Raw genomic sequence first — 17,602 nt, forward strand, 5'->3', positions numbered from 1 at the left:
TCCACCATTGTCGCTCCTATCACGGCACTGACCAAAAAAGGTGCAGACCCTTCATCTTGGTCTCCAGAAGCTGTCACGGCATTCGAGACACTGAAACAAACTTTTGTCTCTGCTCCCATCCTTCGACACCCTAACACGAATTTCCCCTTCACCTTAGAGGTTGACGCTTCGGACTGTGGGGCTGGGGCGGTTCTGTCGCAGAAATTTTCTTCCCAGGATAAACTTCATCCTTGCGGGTTTTTCTCCAAAAGATTTTCATCGGCAGAGAGGAATTATGACGTGGGCAATAGGGAACTTTTGGCCGTCAAAATGGCTCTTCAAGAATGGAGACATCTTTTGGAGGGGTCAAAAGAGCCTTTCACCATCCTTACGGACCATAAGAACTTATTGTACATTGAGAATGCCCGTCGCTTAGGTCCTCGCCAAGCTCGCTGGTCGTTATTTTTCTCTAGATTCAATTTTGTTCTCTCATACATTCCCGGCACTAAGAACGTCAAGGCGGATGCTCTCTCCCGGCAATACTCTTCTGAAGAGAGATCAGAGAAGACCACTGAGTCCATCCTCCCTAAACAAAGAATCTTAGCAGCTGTGGCATTCAAGAATCTGGAGAGGATCATCAAGTCTCAAGAGAACCTCCCGTCCGGTCTTGTGGTTCCTAAAGACTCTTTGTATGTGGAACCCAAATTTATCCCTGAAATACTGGACTGGGGACACGCCGTCCGTTCGGCAGGGCATCCTGGATTCAAGAAAACCTTGGATCTCATCCGTCGTACCTTTTGGTGGCCCAATATGGCTAAAACCATTCTGGAATTTACACGGTCCTGTCCGGTATGTGCGCGTAACAAGATTCCTCGTCAGAAACCTCAGGGTCTTCTCTTACCTTTACCTATTCCGGAGCGTCCCTGGTCCCACATTTCGATGGATTTTATTGTGGAGTTACCTAGGTCGAATGGCATGAATACCATTCTTGTGGTAGTAGATCGGTTTTCCAAGATGGCACACTTTATCCCTCTCAAAGGATTGCCCTCCTCACCCGTCCTTGCGGATATTTTTGCCAAAGAGATTTTCCGGATCCATGGGATTCCTACATCCATCGTGTCCGATCGGGGTTCCCAGTTCGTCTCCAAGTTCTGGAGAAATTTCACCAAGAGACTAGGTATCTCGTCTTCCTTTTCTTCTGGATATCACCCTCAATCCAACGGACAGACCGAGAGGGTTAATCAATCCCTCGAGAAATACTTAAGGTGCTTCGTCTCTAATTCTCAGGATGACTGGGCAGAATTACTTATCTGGGCTGAGTACGCATTCAATTCTTCCAGGAATGAGTCCACCCACGAGACTCCCTTCTTTATCAACTACGGATTCCATCCGGCTCGCCTACCTATTACTAAAAGATCCTCTGGGGTACCAGCCGTGGACGAACATATTGCTCTTCTACAAGACTCTTGGTCCAGAATACAATCTGCATTACAAAAAGCATCCTTGACATCTAAAAATCAGGCTGATCGTCACCGTCGTCCAGCACCCGAATACAAACCCGGGGACAAGGTTTGGCTATCATCCAAGAACATCCGTCTCAAAACGCCTTCCCTCAAATTGGCTCCTAGGTTCCTGGGTCCCTTTTCTATTTTGGAGCAGGTTAATCCGGTTTCTTTTCGACTCCAACTTCCTCAAAGCATGAGAATTCCGAATGTCTTTCACACCTCACTTCTCAAACCTTTTATCTCCAGTAGCCTCTTTCCGGATCACACTTCGAAACCAGATCCTGTGATGGTACAGGGTAACGAAGAGTATGAAATACAGGCTCTACTGGATTCCCGTCTTTCTAAAGGTAAAGTCCACTTCTTGGTCCACTGGAGAGGTTTTGGACCCGAAGAGAGGTCATGGGTACCCCTGAAAGATATTCATGCTCCAGGACTCCTCAAACGCTTTCGTAAGAAGTTTCCATCAAAACCATGGAAGGATCGTCCTGAGGCCGATCCTGAAGGGGGGGGTACTGTGAGGAATCAGGGATCGCGGCGCCCGCGCCCTGGTTCCTCTGCTGATAGATTCCCTCCCGCTGCCGTGGCGCGCACCCCTCGCCAGCGCTACTCACCTCCGTCGGTTCTGGGGGCTCCCCGTCGTCCTCGGCGTCCCCGGTTTCCTGCAGTACCTCACGCGGCCGCCATGTTGCTCGGGCGCGCGCCTGAACAGCGCGCGCCGGGCGAAGTTAATTTATTCACTGCTCTGGCAGTGAAGACCCGCCCCCAACACAGTAATATGATCTCCTGTCAAGACAAGAGTCCTCACCTGCCTGCCAATCAAGGGAACCTATCCAGGATGGCTCCACGCAGTCCTCCAGGTCTGCCTTCACTTCTGATTGGTCAGCCACACTTTATAATGCCAGTCCTTCCTATCATTCATTGCTCGACATAGTTTTCACTTGGATTACTACTCTGGCGTTTTCTCTCTCATTCACTCAGGTTACGACTTGGCTTGGCGGACGTCTCTCTCTCTGGCTCTAGACCCCTGCTTGGACAAACAACCTTCCCGTATTCTCCAATCCCAGACCTTGGTTAACGGCAACGATAACGGCATTTCTACACCGGTACCGGCAAGTATTGCTAGCGAAATACACCTGGCCTGGCAACGCCAATATCACCACACTCCGGACACGCTCCCTTTGCTGCGGGTGCGTGCTTCTATACGTTCCTCACCTCAGTGAAAGGAACGGGTCTGGTCTGCGGGCAGCACCGGCGTAACAGGAAGGAAGGAGGAGGATATCCTCTGCGGGACTGGAGACAGTCGTGTGGGAGCCAGGACAGGAGTAGGTAGTGTCCAGGGAAAAAGTGACTTCCTGGGCTAGGCCTAGATATTGCCCCTTAGGCCCCAGATAGGCCCTGAGCCACACAGATTAAGTATTGTAGGGACTGCCCCTAGCGGTAGGGATTTCCCTATAGTGCTCAGTGACAGGAGACTGCTGTTGCTGTTGATCTGGTGTGAGACCGTCCGGCTGGAGCTCACACCACGTGCACAGACCTGGACCCTAAGGTGTGAGGGGAGTGATGTCGGAGGCCCTGCAGTGTGAGACCTGACTGTTCTTTGATCCCCTGGGTACAGGAGTGCCCACAAAGGTACACACGTGCACCGACTGTTCACGGGGGGGGGGGAGAGGAGGCGGTAGCACTGCCCTCACACACACACACACTTTGGGTGGGATCCGCTTTGTGGACATCGGGTTGGAGGTGCCCAAGGCACCCTCAGTACTTTGGAGGACCACCATTGTGTTGAATTGCATTATTTAAGTGTGCATAATTGTATTATTATGTTAGTAAAGTGTGTTTATATACAGTGGTTGTATTATTATTCAGGAGAATTGTTTCCTATGAGGAGTCAATCCCGCCTACGCTGGGATCCTCATAGGTGAAGGCACTGCACTGCATCCTGTAAGCCTCACAGGTACAGCAGCACGCGTGATCTCCTGCGTTTCCCTTAGGCACAGGGATAGGGGGTTACTTATACTTAACCCTTAACTTGTATCAAGGGGCTTAATACATGTACTGCTGTTTTTCGTCTTTAAAATGACATAACCCCAACTGATAGAAGCTACGGTGAAATTACTAAAAATCATAATGCACATCATATTTATTGATTTTGGCAGGCAAACAAGTAGAACAATATACAAATGTAGCTGGGGTGATTGCATTAAGGTAGGGTAGTTTATGATAGTCTGCGTTTTGACTGCCCTAGAATCCTATGGAAATAACGCAACATTTTACATTATGAGCAGATGCATTAACCTTTGCTACATCTTTCATTCTTGCATTCATTTATCTTATTTATAAGAAATGCTAAACTGCAATCAATACGAGTTCTTCCTAACCCAATGCTTCAGAGCACCACAAATTAGATTGTAAGCTCTTCAGGCATATATTCATTTTATTGTGCTTATAAATTCTGTAGATTCAGTAGGCTGACCAATTTAGGGATTAGAGGGTAAGAATATACATCCTTTGCGCAATATATAGATACATGGAATAAGAATAGTTACATCATTTATTCCTTCGTCGATCATAAAAGTGGAGGGCAACAACACATGCTTTGTCAGCCTCCAAACTATACCCAGTTTCTCGAAATGAGAATAAAAACTGATCAAAAGTCCAGGCAGACAAGGACGCAAATCAAATAAAAATGCTCTGTGCTCATCTTTTGCAGATATGAATAGCCTACTATGGATGTGCCGTAATACAGACCTACTCTCTGAAATTCAGTGCAAAGGAACAACATCTCGTTGACAGTCAAGATTTATCTCCATATTCCCCAGCCGTGCTATAAAAACATTCTGCTGTTGGGATACAAAAAAGCAATTTCAGAACCAAGGACAATTCAGCAAGGCAAACAGCTGAAAAAAAAACCCTACAGGGGGTCATTAATCAAGGGCCACGGAGTGACACAAACATGGAACCAACACAATCTGCATTATTTTCGCATCAAATTATTTAGCAAACTGGGGTCATTTTCAAATGCTTTTTTGTTTAAACAAATGGCCCAATTGTTTTATTTCCGGATGGGGTTGCTTAACCGCTTCAATGCCAGAGGTGCAAGTAACGAATTGCATGTGGGTTACATCAATAAACAAAGTTAGGGGGAGTTCAGAAATCAGTCCACACTCAAAATAAACATGATGAACTACGAACTTCCGGTTCAGTCTAGGGGCTAATGATGGGGTCAAGTCCAGAACGCTTGGATGTTGTCTACATGGTCCCGCAAGGCTCTGTTCTGGGCCCCCTACTCTTTCAGTCTTTATTAATGATCTACAATACCTACAGCTTGTAAGGGAGCTTCAATGCTAATGCATACGGATGACACAATCTTATATACACACAGCCCTAGCCTTTCTGACCTTGGACACGTACTTCAATCTGATTTTTCAAGACTTGAAAACTGGATCTCCCAAAAACAAACTGTTTTAAACATTTACAAGACTGTAACAATGGTATTTGTGGCTAAGGCTACATTTCTAGAGCTACCAATGAAATAGCGTCAAATCATAACCAACTCTAATACCATCCTAGCCCCTGTCACTAGTTTTAAATATCTGGGCATATGGCGTGGTCCCTATTTAACATTTGGGTAGCACATTGATACACTAACATCCAAAACCTATACCAAACCAGGTGTACTTTACAGGAACAAATCCTTCCTAATCCCGCTGGTCAGAAAGTGCATTGCACAACAGATGCTAATGCCAATTATAGACTATGGGCACATAGTACATGGTACAGCACCCCAACTCACCTTAGAAAACTAGACACCTTTTACAACTCAATATGTCGCTTTGTCCCACAATGTAACTACAACACACATTACTGCGAAATGCTCCAAGAACTAGATTGGCTATCCCTTGAGTCCAGGTGCAAAGTACATTTTCCCTGTCTTGCTTTCAAATACTTTCTGGATAAGCTAGCCTCCTATCTGGACAAACTCCTCACCCCTACCACACGCAGCTCTTATCACACGAGATCTGACTCCAAAAGACTGTTCACGGCCCCAAGGTTCAACAAAGAATCCGGTCGCTCTTCCTTCTGTTACCATGCACCCCACAACTGGAACTACCTACCAGAGACTCTCAAAGCTGCCACCAGTGTACGTTCTTTCAAAACTTCAACTGAATCACATTTTAATCTTGTCTGTAACTGTTATATATGCCCATAATCATATATTATCTCTAACTGTTCATAAAATGTCTTTAAATATAATGTATAACCTCTGTTCATTTAAGGTAATCATGTATTGTCATCATAACTCTGTGCCCAGGACGTATTTGAAAATTAGAGATGTATTAATGTATTACTTCCTGGTAAAACATTTTTTTAAATACAATAAAACAAGGGTTGCGTTTATAGTCCGTCACTGCTGCCCTGGAATTTACAGTAAGAACCACAAAGAGAACTCTAGCTAGCGCTATGGATATATCTGTCTCTGTTTTATGAGCATGGTAGGATATTAGTGGAAAGTTGTGGGGGCAGCAGCGAAAATTATAGTCAGGAGACAAAAATAATTTTTGGACATCAGTGTTCAGGAAGAGCACACAGTACGTACTTATATTTGGAATGTGCACAGCTTCTTTAACTATATAACACAACCTATCTACATAGACTAGTAGGCTACAATGACACCCCCTTTACACCTTTTTTTTTTTCTGCAGCCTCTCCCAACACTGACTGCACACAACTGCCCCTCCCCCCCCCCCCCCCTCCACCCTCTGCAAACCCTGAATAGGCCCTAGCATTGCAATGCAGCAAAACATTTTGACAAGGAGAAGGCATACCTCTGCTGTTTAGTCTGCACACACTCACTTGGCTCACAACAGCTTCATGCAACATTAACTACCATACACCCTGGATTACTCAAAAGCCTTGCACTATCTACTGAATGTTGGTGGAGCACTCTGAAAACCAGCATACCAACCACTGCTCACTCTAATGGCAAACACCACAAATTTACAACTTGCAAACAAATACTCAAATTTCTACTCATACTAGTACTCTCTTTAGCAGGTGATATTGAATTTAACTCAGGCCCTCCCTTTTCAACTCTATCCCATACCCCTGAGAATACCCTCTTCAAATTTCAAAAAGGTCTATCTGTCGCCCATATAAATATACGGAGCCTGCTGCCCAAACTGGATGAACTAAGGGCATGGTGTCTTATGCATAAAACCAAAGCCAGCTTTCTCACAGAAACATGGTTAACCCCTAAAATCCTTGAATCAAATATCGCCATTCAGGGATACTCCATTTCTAGGAAAGATAGGTCAAAGAGAGGAGGAGGGGTGTTATTTTATATTGCAGACACCTTACAATTTACACTGTTAAATTGCCCCCTAAGCCCACCGTCTTTTGAAATCCTAGTTGGCAAAATCTTCCTCCCCTTTGCGAAGTCCGTCTTGGTTGCTGGCATCTACCGCCCCTAAAGCCCCTCTGCAGTCCCTGACTGATATCACCCAGTTTCTTTGCTCCATCTCCTCTCTGAATTAACTCTTGGGGATTTCAACTACAATTGGCTCGACCCTAAAAACCACAAAATCCAGATACAACTGAAGTCACTTAACCAAACGCAACTCATTTCCCAAACCACACGGACAAACCTGAAATCTCACAACCATTCCTTGCTAGATTTGATTCTCTCATCAAATCCCAGCAGAATACAATCCTCTGGCATCCTTCCTGACATTTTCAGTGACCATGCAATAGTGTACTGTGTTAGGAAAATGAAACCACCATTTAGAAACTTTAACCCACAACAGTTTCTGGCTGACCGTACCAACTGCCCTTGGTATAGAATTGACTTAAATCCCAACCCTGATTCTGCGCTCTGTAAGGATTCTGCTTAAGCTGTGCCGGGTTTTCACTACGGTCCAGGTTTTCTGCCTCTCCTGCCCTTTCTACTCTGTGTGGCCATTTTGGGAACTGGTCGCCTGCTTTATAATGGCAAAAATACAGGGGCGCAAATTTCATCAAGGAACATAGAAAAAAAAATATAACAAGAATAGTGCAACACTGTACAGTATAACAATCTTAAATAATTTGAGTTAATCTTTGAATGTTAGACTCACGTGTTCCACGTGATAAACAGGCAGATCGCTTATATAGCCTAACCAACTATGAATTCATCTAGGTAAATTCTTCACACCGTCACAGATGATATCCCAAATGATCCACAAGAAAAAAAGGAGGGAGGGGACTCCCACATACAAGAAAAAGCAAATACAGTGTAAAATGCTTTAATAACAAAAAAAAAAACACAAAGTAATGCACTTACATAAGTGTCTTTTAGGTAGGCACTCAGACCACCCTGGGTCACAACACAGGAGCTGGACAGACAGCACTCCCAAAACAGCATCATGCCTTCCAGTTTGTACCAGGAATTTGCCGACGTATTCGACAAAAAAACGACACATCGACCTTATGACTATGCAATCAACCTACTCCCAGGGATCATCCCTCCTCGGGCCGTTCATCCAAAACACCTTCTCTCCTCCTACCCTCCCCCTCCTAAACCGTTCTTGGTGGATGGCCAGGAGGAATTTGAAGTGAGCCAAAAATTGGATTCCAGTAGATCCTGTGGCAGGCTACAGTACTTGGTCCATTGGAAGGGTTATGGACCCGAGGAAAATTCATGGATCAAGTCCATGCCTCCAACCTGGTCCGGGCGTTTCATCAGAGATTTCCTGCCAAACCGTCTTAGATCGCCCAGAGGTCTCTCCTCCAGAGGGGGGTACTGTAAGGATTCTTAGCAGCTCCTGTCGGTCTTTGCAGTTACGCCTTACCCTCTTGCCTGTTTTGAATTCCTGTTGATGACCCCGGACCGTGACCCCGACCTCGCTGCCTTCCCCTGCCCTGACCTCCGCTTGCCTCCTCGACTTTGCACTTCTGCCGCAAGCCCTGACCTCTGCCTGTCGCTTAGACTTTGCAACTCTGCCGCCAGCCCTGACCACTGCTTTCATACTGACTACGGATACTCTTACAGGACTCTGTCCCTGGGTTGTGGTCGGTTTATTTGCATCATGACCTCAGCCCTGTGGGTCCACCTCCTGATTTGAGACGAGCACTGTCACAATTCTGCGCTTGACTATTTCAAATCCGAGTTCTTAAAACTTTGTGATACCCATTCTCCCCTACGCAGAATAAGAGTACGGGGTGACCACCTTACATGGGTTACAACTGACCTTATAGCACTCTACCATTTCAGGTATGCCTTGTGGAAAAGCTACAAAGTAAAGGGCACTACCAAGGATCTCAATAACTACAGATGCCTTCGGAATATGTGCACAAGACAAACAAGACATGCAAAAGCACAATATTACTCTAAAAATCTTCACCAGAATACATCAAACCCAGCTAACTTCTGGGAGGTTATCAACAATATATTCCAGCCTTCTAGCCATCAACAACCAAGTAATATCACTAAGGAGGATATTACTCTGACAAATCCCATTGACATTGCAAATGCATTCAATGATTACTTTGTGGGGTGTGCTACTAACTTATTAACGAAAAGCAACCCAACCCACAAATGTGAACATCACTGTGAGAGTACCCTTATAGCCCCAACCTCTCCCAACACTGCTCACAATTTTCAATTTGTCCCAGTATCCGAAGAGGAGAATACAAGATTACACAAGTGCTCCTCAAATTAAAACTAAGCAGCCAATGTGGACCTGATTTACTGCAATCTAAGTTCCTAAAACTATGTGCCCCAGCCATTGCCAAACCAATTGCTTCCATAGTCAACTCTATTCTGTCTGCAGGCCATTTCCCTAAGACCTGGAAAACTGCCAGAGTTGTCCCAATCTTCAAAAGTGGGGACAAAAACACTGTCTCAAACTACAGGCCAATCTCTCTTCTCTCAATACTATCCAAAGTCATGGAAAAATGTGTTCACTACCAATTAAGCGATTACTATACCAAGACAAATTTCCCTAGCCAATTCCAATCTGGCTTTCGCCCCAAACACTCCACGGTAACTACCCTGCTAAAAGTTTGCAATGAAATCCAGTGTGGAATGGAACTTGGACAACTCACTGGTGCAATATTCCGAGATTTTGCAAAGGCTTTTGATACTGTTGATCATGTTATCTTGCTTAACAAACTCTAGTGCTCTGGAATAGGGAAGCATGTTTTAAACTGGTTTCATTCCTACCCATCATGTAGATCCCAACATGTGTCCATCTCAGGCTCTAACTCCAACCTCTTGGACATCACCTGTGGTGTCCTGCAAGGACCCCTTCTGTAAGGGTCCCTACTCTTCTCAGTGTTCATCAATGATCTTCCTACAGCTTGTAAAGGAGCTTCAATACACATGTATGCAGATGACACAATCTGATATGCACACAGCCCTAGCCTCTCCGACCTTGAACACATACTTCAATCTGACGTTTTGAGACTTCAAAATTGGATTTCCCAAAACAAACTGTTTTTAAACACTGACAAGACTGTAACAATGGTATTTCGCACCAAGGCTACATTTCTAAAGCTTCCAATGTCTGAGCTCCAGATCAGAACCAACGCTAACACCACCCTAACTCCTGTTACTAGTTTTAAATACTTTGGCATATGGTTTGACTCCCATTTAACATTTGGGATGCACCTTGATACCCTGACATCCAAAACCTATCCCAAACTAGGTGTACTTTACAGGAACAAAGCCTTCCTAAGTCTGCTGGTCAGAAAGCATATCGCACAGCAGATGCTAATGCCAATTATCGACTATGGGGACATAGTATACGGCTCAGCACTCCAAACCCACCTTAGCAAACATGATACCCTCTACAATTCAATATGCCATTTTGTTATCCAATGCAACTACTGTACAACACACATCACTGCGAAATGCACAAAGAACTAGATTAGTCATCACTTGAGTCTAGGCGCAAAGTTCATCTTTCCTTTCTTGCCTTCAAATACTTTCTAGGCAACCTACCTATCTATCTGAACAAGCTCCTCACCCCTACTCCATGCAGCACTTATCATCTGAGATCTGACTCCAAAAGACTGTTCATGGTCCCAAGGTTCAGCAAAGTATCCGGTTGCTCCTCCTTCTCTTACCGTGCACCCCAAAACTGGAACAATCTACCGGAGACTCTCACAGCCCCCACCAGTCTAAGTTCTTAACTGTTACAGATGCCTATAATATATATTATCTCTAACTGTGCATGCAATGTCTTGAATATAATGTATACCCTATTCATTTATGTAACTATGCATTTGTAACCATTTGTCATCTTAACTCTATGCCCAGGACATACTTGAAAACGAGAGGTAACTCTCAATGTTTTACTTCCAGGTAAAACATTTTATAAATAAACAATGCCGAAATAACACAAGTTTGAGTTTTTTGATTGCGTTATTCCTGGCTCACAGCTCCCACAGAGTTACCTGTTCCATTCACCAGAGTCAAACTACTTAAACTTATACCATTTTGAAATAAAAGTTATATGTGCTCATTTTTAAAAGGCAGAGTAATGAGTGCGTTTATAGCCAAGACGGTAAAAGCAGCTGAAAACTCCATGTAAAATAAAAAATGTGATGTGATTTAAAATCAGGAAATTAGACCATGTCATTTAATATAGCTGAAAATAGAAATTATTCTGCTTCCTTTTATGTGAGCATAAAAAGACATTTTCAACAGATGTATGGAGAATAATCTTAGTAGCAGCAGATAAAATAAAAGGCAAAGAAATCTATTCAGAACGACTTCTAATTTTACCATCTACAACACAGTTTCTCAATCAGGGAATCTCAGACAAACCTACTGTATAAGGAGAATACATTATGATGTAGGTTAATTGAATTGTTGGTGAAAGATTTTGTATCACATTTAAAATAACAGAAATCAATAGAAAATGCTAATTGCACTTACACACACTGTAAATGAAAATGGAAATTGTATGTTTAAAATGTAGTTATAATTCAACATTTAATTCCAGATTCTAACCTATTTTCTGTTAAAATCAATTAACTTAACTACTGATAAATTGATGGGCAGTGTATTTGGACTTGTTTGTCTCCTACATGATATTGCAAAGAATGGCAAGAATTAGCTATGAATGTCTCAGCAGGTAAGAGCCCCACCCCACGGTTAGGCCACCTGTACCTACACAGAAAATCAGACAGGACAAATATTTTATAAGCACAAACTTTAATGGCACTGGTTGTCATTTATAGATACTGGTCCCTAATGCCAGCATTTGATGATCCTCAACTCCTTTGCACAAGTTCACTATCATACTGATACACAACATTAACATACTGATGCACATTGATACACACCTCCTAAATAAATACTCAATTATATACAACAACTTGCATCCTCACACATGTACAAAGATACACTCAGACCTACACATGCTTATATTCTGCTATATTCAGCTGAAATTGTTTTTGTTACATTGATGCTATACCCCATTCAAAAAAAAGAGTGCAAAAGAAGGATGGGAAAGGATTGTGATGGTGTGAGGGTTGTAGTTGTTTATTCTGTGATGTCCAATTGGGTTGTGTGATTACTTTGTTGCAGCATGGCAGGAAGGTGTTCTATGTTGAAGAGCTGCTGTCAGAGTTGGTTCCTTGTGTGGAGGTGGAGTGAACCTCCGGTATGGTGGTAATGGGGGAAGGTGGTGTCATACCTGGCTTGGGTCATCGGTATGGGAGTGACCTTCCAGGTTTGTATGTGCTTTGGACCATGTAGCCTGGCATATAGGGGTAATTCTGCAACCAATTTTTTTCGAAGTCTAGTATTTAAGTTGTGGGTGATGGGAGAGGCATGGCCCCAGAATCAAGGCCTGGGTACAGTAAGTCTAGTATCATGGTATCAGAACAGTTTCTAAAGCCTTCAGAAGACCCTACCCCTAATAAAAGGCAAACTGAACTGTTGATGGCCTTATACACATTATTTGAAGTGTGTTTTATAAGATACAGTACAAGGGCTAATGAGCATGATAAGTGGCAGAGAGATTATAGTTGATGTTAATAATAAATTGGCACATGTGTGCTCACTGATCAGATGAGAGCTGGGCATATGTTTAATTTCTGTTTCTAAAGGGGAAAAACCTCTTCTTGAAATATTGTGAACAAAGCATAAATTGCTCAGTGTCCACAAGTTTCAACATACCTGTGACAGAGAGTTGGCCCACTTAGGAAAATGGGACTCTAATGGACAAATATACCAAATGATACTAAATTGCAATATGCTACTCTATGTTATGTTCTTGCAGACCTATAGAAATGGGATGCTACTGTCATTTAATATTGTGAAAAACATCAATAAAGAGAACTTGGCACAAATAGCATGACAAAAGATCATCTTTGTGCACTCACGTTTTGCTGATTAATACCTGTACAAAACTGAACTGTTGTAAGCTGTAAGGCACCTTACAGCTAATTAACTTGAATGAACCATAATGTGATTTACAGCTTATCAAGACTTGGTAAATATGGCCCTTACTGCATTATTCACTTTATCAAAGAGGGAAAAAAACATTTAGGGGCCTATTCTATAACCCTCAATAACCCACTTATCGAGGCCTTTTCTGCCAAAATGCCTACTGCTATTCTGTAAGCCTCTGTAAGTGGGCGATAAAGGCATGAATCTCAAAAAATTTCAGCCGTCCAAAACAGATCGCCGGGTGAGTGGCGATAAGCCACTTATCGGCAGGTTCTGAAACTCGTGCAATTCTAGTAGTTCCGATTAGTTTATCAAGGCTAATCGCGGCTCTAGAATGGCAAGTTTCTCCCAAAATCCTCACGCCAGGAAAAGTTGGTATGAGGCTGGTGAGACACTGCTGAGAGGTGGCGAGACAGGATTTAGAAAAAAAATGCTTTTTACCTGCATCGGATTGATGCCGGGAGTCTCCGGAGCTGATACCCATTGATATCAGCACCGGAGACCCCCGGCATGAATCCCATGCAATAAAAATGCATTTACAGGCAACTTCATTACTTTAGCGACCGACTGCCAAGGCAATGAAGGGGTTAACTACCAATGCCATGTTTATTGTGGGTAGCGGGGGTGGGTGAAGGTGATATTTGGCCCTTGGTGGCTGTTTAAGCCTTGCGAGGGCGGGGTTGTGGTGGCGTTAACCACTTCATTACCTTTGCGGTTAATACTGCTAAGGTAATGAAGTGGTTAACCCCTCCCGCTACCCAACCAGTAGGTATAAACACCCACCAAGGGCCAAACTTCACTCATCCTCGCTACCCACAATAAACATTCAAAAACCCAATAACACTACTAGCCACCTCCTCTACCCCCGACAACTCCCCACAACACATAAAGTACATTAATGGGCAAAATAACTATAATCCAGATATGGATAATCGCTCATTTGCCCATTATAAAATCAAACATTAGCCAGCCAGCATAAAGTCAATATAACTTTCTACTTATTCCTGCCATCATGAAGGGTGTCTTCGTCAGCATACTCCAGGTCCATGTTCTCCGTTGCTAGCAAGAGTATATGAAAAAATACAATCTAATGGCCCCTACCGCTTAATCATCTTATTGATTAATAACCACTATAGTAATTAAGGGGTTAACCCACCCTCCCCCGCTACACACCCTGGAGGACTAACCACTCTAACCACCATACCCACCCTCTACCCATTGATTGGCACAGTGGTTCATCATACCCATATAATATGGGCATGATAAGTCACTAAAGTATTCAATGGTCAAACTAATACAAATCATTAAGGCCAAAAATGCACAAGAATAAAAGAAATACACAAGCACCTAAACACCCCAACAATAGAATTAAAAAACCTAATAGAACACATGAATAAAAATGATCACCAAAACAGCAAAAGAATAAAAAATTATGTTATTCCCAAACACAAGAATTAAATTAAATAAACACCTAGCCAACCAATTAAATAAAAACCACTAGCCAACAAATCAATTAAATAAATAAAACCACTAGCCAACACATCAATTAAATAAATAAAACCACCAGCCAACAAAACAATTAATTTAAAATGCTAACCAATCCTAAAATGTACTAAAAACAAGCCATCCACATTCCAAACAATTTAATCCTAACAATAAACAGAAATAGAAAAAATCAATTGTAAACAAGCATTTGCTAAAAAAAATACATTGCCTGTTACTGTATTTATCAATAGCTACCTTATAAGTGTGACACATGAGACTGTCACATATCTGAGACTGATAACATTTCAATGGTTTGTTAAATGAACAAAACTTCCGATATAAACCTGATCTTTCAGATTTGCGTCAGAAACAGACAGGAAAACTTCCAACACATCATTGATCTATTCTTCATTTGGACAAAAGATAACGATATAAACTGTTCAAATAGTTGAACAATTCCCAAACCCTTAACAGAACTGCTCGAATAGTTGAACAATTCCCAAACCCTTAACAGAACCGCACCTCTTAGCTCCACCTCTTAAACTTCATAGACTCCCGTGAGCATTATTTACTAAGTGGTACTAGGTCATTAGACAACTTCCAGTGCTGGAAGACAATTTACAGCCCATTGTAGTGAATGGTCCATAAGGTGTCTTCCACTTCAATAATGTGTCTTATGTTACAGCACTACTGTGTACTGTACATAGGGGACAGTAAGTATAAAAATGAAGTATGTATTGAAACTGGCATCCAAAGAGATATTAATTCACTGCCAGCTTCCATCTCAGTCACACACAAAAAAAATCTGTAATTTACAGCTCATCTATCTAATTACCAGAGAATCTGTTTAGATAAAAACACACGACAGACACCTCACTCTGCAATGTCTCAATTGAAGAAATCCATCTGTTTGACAAGTAGAGAGAGAATTCGAATGTGGAATTCAGATATCAAGAGAAAACTGCACAGGTTCCACTTGGCATTACTCGTACAGTACGTTAAAAACACTCAAAGAAAATCAACAATTAACTGGCGGAACCTGCACAATACATGGCAAATGCAAAAGGCTTGCCACACTGTGCCACCCTCGCCTGCCAGGCTCCTCTCCTTGTCAAATTGTGACATCTGCCGGTGCAGTGCAAAGCCCTCTCCAGCCCACCAACCACTAGAGCAGTCCTTCTTAGGGACCTAAAATTCCTATCCTCTATTCATATAGTGCTACTTCCTTTAGTATACCCAGAGGAAAGGCAGTGTGGCAGCCATAGTTTCCCCTACAGGGTTGCTTCGTGCCCTGCATGCTGCTGTACACTCTTTACGTTTGTTATATGTAACAACCTTTTTCAGCCTTATATAGTCTGCCTTACATATCCTATAATAAGTAAGAAAAGCGAACATTTCTAATTCAATACATGATTACCAAATTGTTACCTTCGTACCAAATTGTCATCTCCCCTTTTTTGCTCAACTATATCTTAGGCTACTCTTATAGTGCCGGCGACGGTGACCCGACGGTCAGGCAACGGTCACTGGAAAATTAAATAGAGATGACTTCCAGCGATCGCGACTAATCCGTCACACCATCCTGCTTACTATAAGCGCACGCAACGGCAGCAATGCATTTGTTTTGCCGTGATGTCGCGTCGCTGTCGCCGTCACTATAAGCGCAGCCTTATAGTGGCCGTTTTTCACCTAGAGTACATAGAGTACCCATATGGCATTTGGAAGGCTATATCGTGCGCTTGTCGCATGGGGAGTAGCAAATCCAGTCCAGGTTTTTAGTCTGACTCGTTGAAACAGGCTTATTAATTAATCACAGCTTATCTCTGCCTTTAATTATCAACCATTTTCCAGCCTCCTTCGCTAGCTGGAAATCAGAATCCACCATTCGCCCGTCCCCCTCCCATTCTACGATGGGTAGGAAAAGCCAAAGTTCCTAATTCAATCAATTGTACTAAATCTTTACCATTGTTACCAAATTGTCATCTTCTCAGTTACTTACACATCACAACTACTGTATATATATATATATATAGATATATATATAAGGATATATATATATATCTATATATATATATATATATATTTTTTCCCCTCTAATATACAAATGTAGGCAAAATAAAATGACATCAATACTGCAACATTTTTTTTCCACCAGCAGTATAATAGTTAGAGACTTTGAGGGCACCTATAATCTCCTTTCCATGTAAGAGCTTTGGGAATGGACTACTGTGTATTCCATTAGAATATACATTGGTGAATACATTGGCAGTACAATATTAAAAACAAAAAAAACCAATATGGATAACAGAGAAAATAGTAGGTGGAAGTGTTATTTGAAAGAAACCCACAAAGGCAGAAGCCTAGGTAAACGTAATTACACAGAAGACAAGATTACATTTCTTTACATCAGTATTTTTCTACATCAGTCGTAAACCTTCAATCTACAGTAGGTAGGAGAAAAAGGTTGATGAATAACTCCAACCTGATTCATATGCCTTCTTAATAATGTGTCAGGGTCTCCTAGAACTCCTGCCTAGCCATAGTTCTTTCCTTGTCCACCGGGTGTGCTGCTGCTTTCTGTTTGCTCTGGGTTCCACTGTCTGTCTTCTTGTTGCTCCTCTCTCTGTCTTATAGTTCTGCTTCCTGTTTGTTCCCTTGCCTTTGTTTTGAGTCAGACTCCTATGCACATGCTTCTGTCTCTGATCCTGATCTGTTCCTGTACCAGTCCTGTATTTGATTCTGTTCATAGTAAAGGCCCTTGCTGGTAATCTGGCTTGTCCCTGTTTGTTCCCTGGTCTCAGTCCCTGCTCCCCGTTCTCAGTCCCTGCTCCCCTGTCCTGTTCCAGTCTCCTCGTTGCCAACCTCTGCTTGTTACCCGACTACGCTATCTGCCGCCTGCCTCGGACCCCTGCTTGTTACCCGACTCCGCCTTCTGCCGCCTGCCTCGGACTCCTGCTTGTTACCCGACTACGCTATCTGCCGCCTGCCCGGACCTCTGATTGTGACCCCTACTACGCTCCTGCTGTTCCGGCCACCGAGATACTATTCGCCACAGGAGTCTCCCGTGACAATAATGTGCCTGTAGAGCGTTCCGGTTTGAATTTAGTTTCGGAATCACACAGTACATTATTAAAGCTGCATAACATGAGAAATCAAGTGAAGTACCAATATTATATTAGCTGTTTCCCGTAAC

At 42.8% G+C, this 17,602-nt stretch overlaps 1 protein-coding gene across 3 annotated transcripts in view; it reads right to left on the reverse strand.

Annotated features, from left to right (window-relative positions):
• Positions 1-17,602, reverse strand: part of LOC142503696 (cytosolic carboxypeptidase 6-like) — a 1,053,590-nt gene that overhangs the window by 972,878 nt on the left and 63,110 nt on the right. The gene's annotated exons all lie outside the window — the stretch shown is intronic.

This window comes from Ascaphus truei, chromosome 10, assembly GCF_040206685.1.
Source record: "Ascaphus truei isolate aAscTru1 chromosome 10, aAscTru1.hap1, whole genome shotgun sequence".
In the NCBI taxonomy this organism is placed as follows: Eukaryota; Metazoa; Chordata; class Amphibia; order Anura; family Ascaphidae; genus Ascaphus; species Ascaphus truei.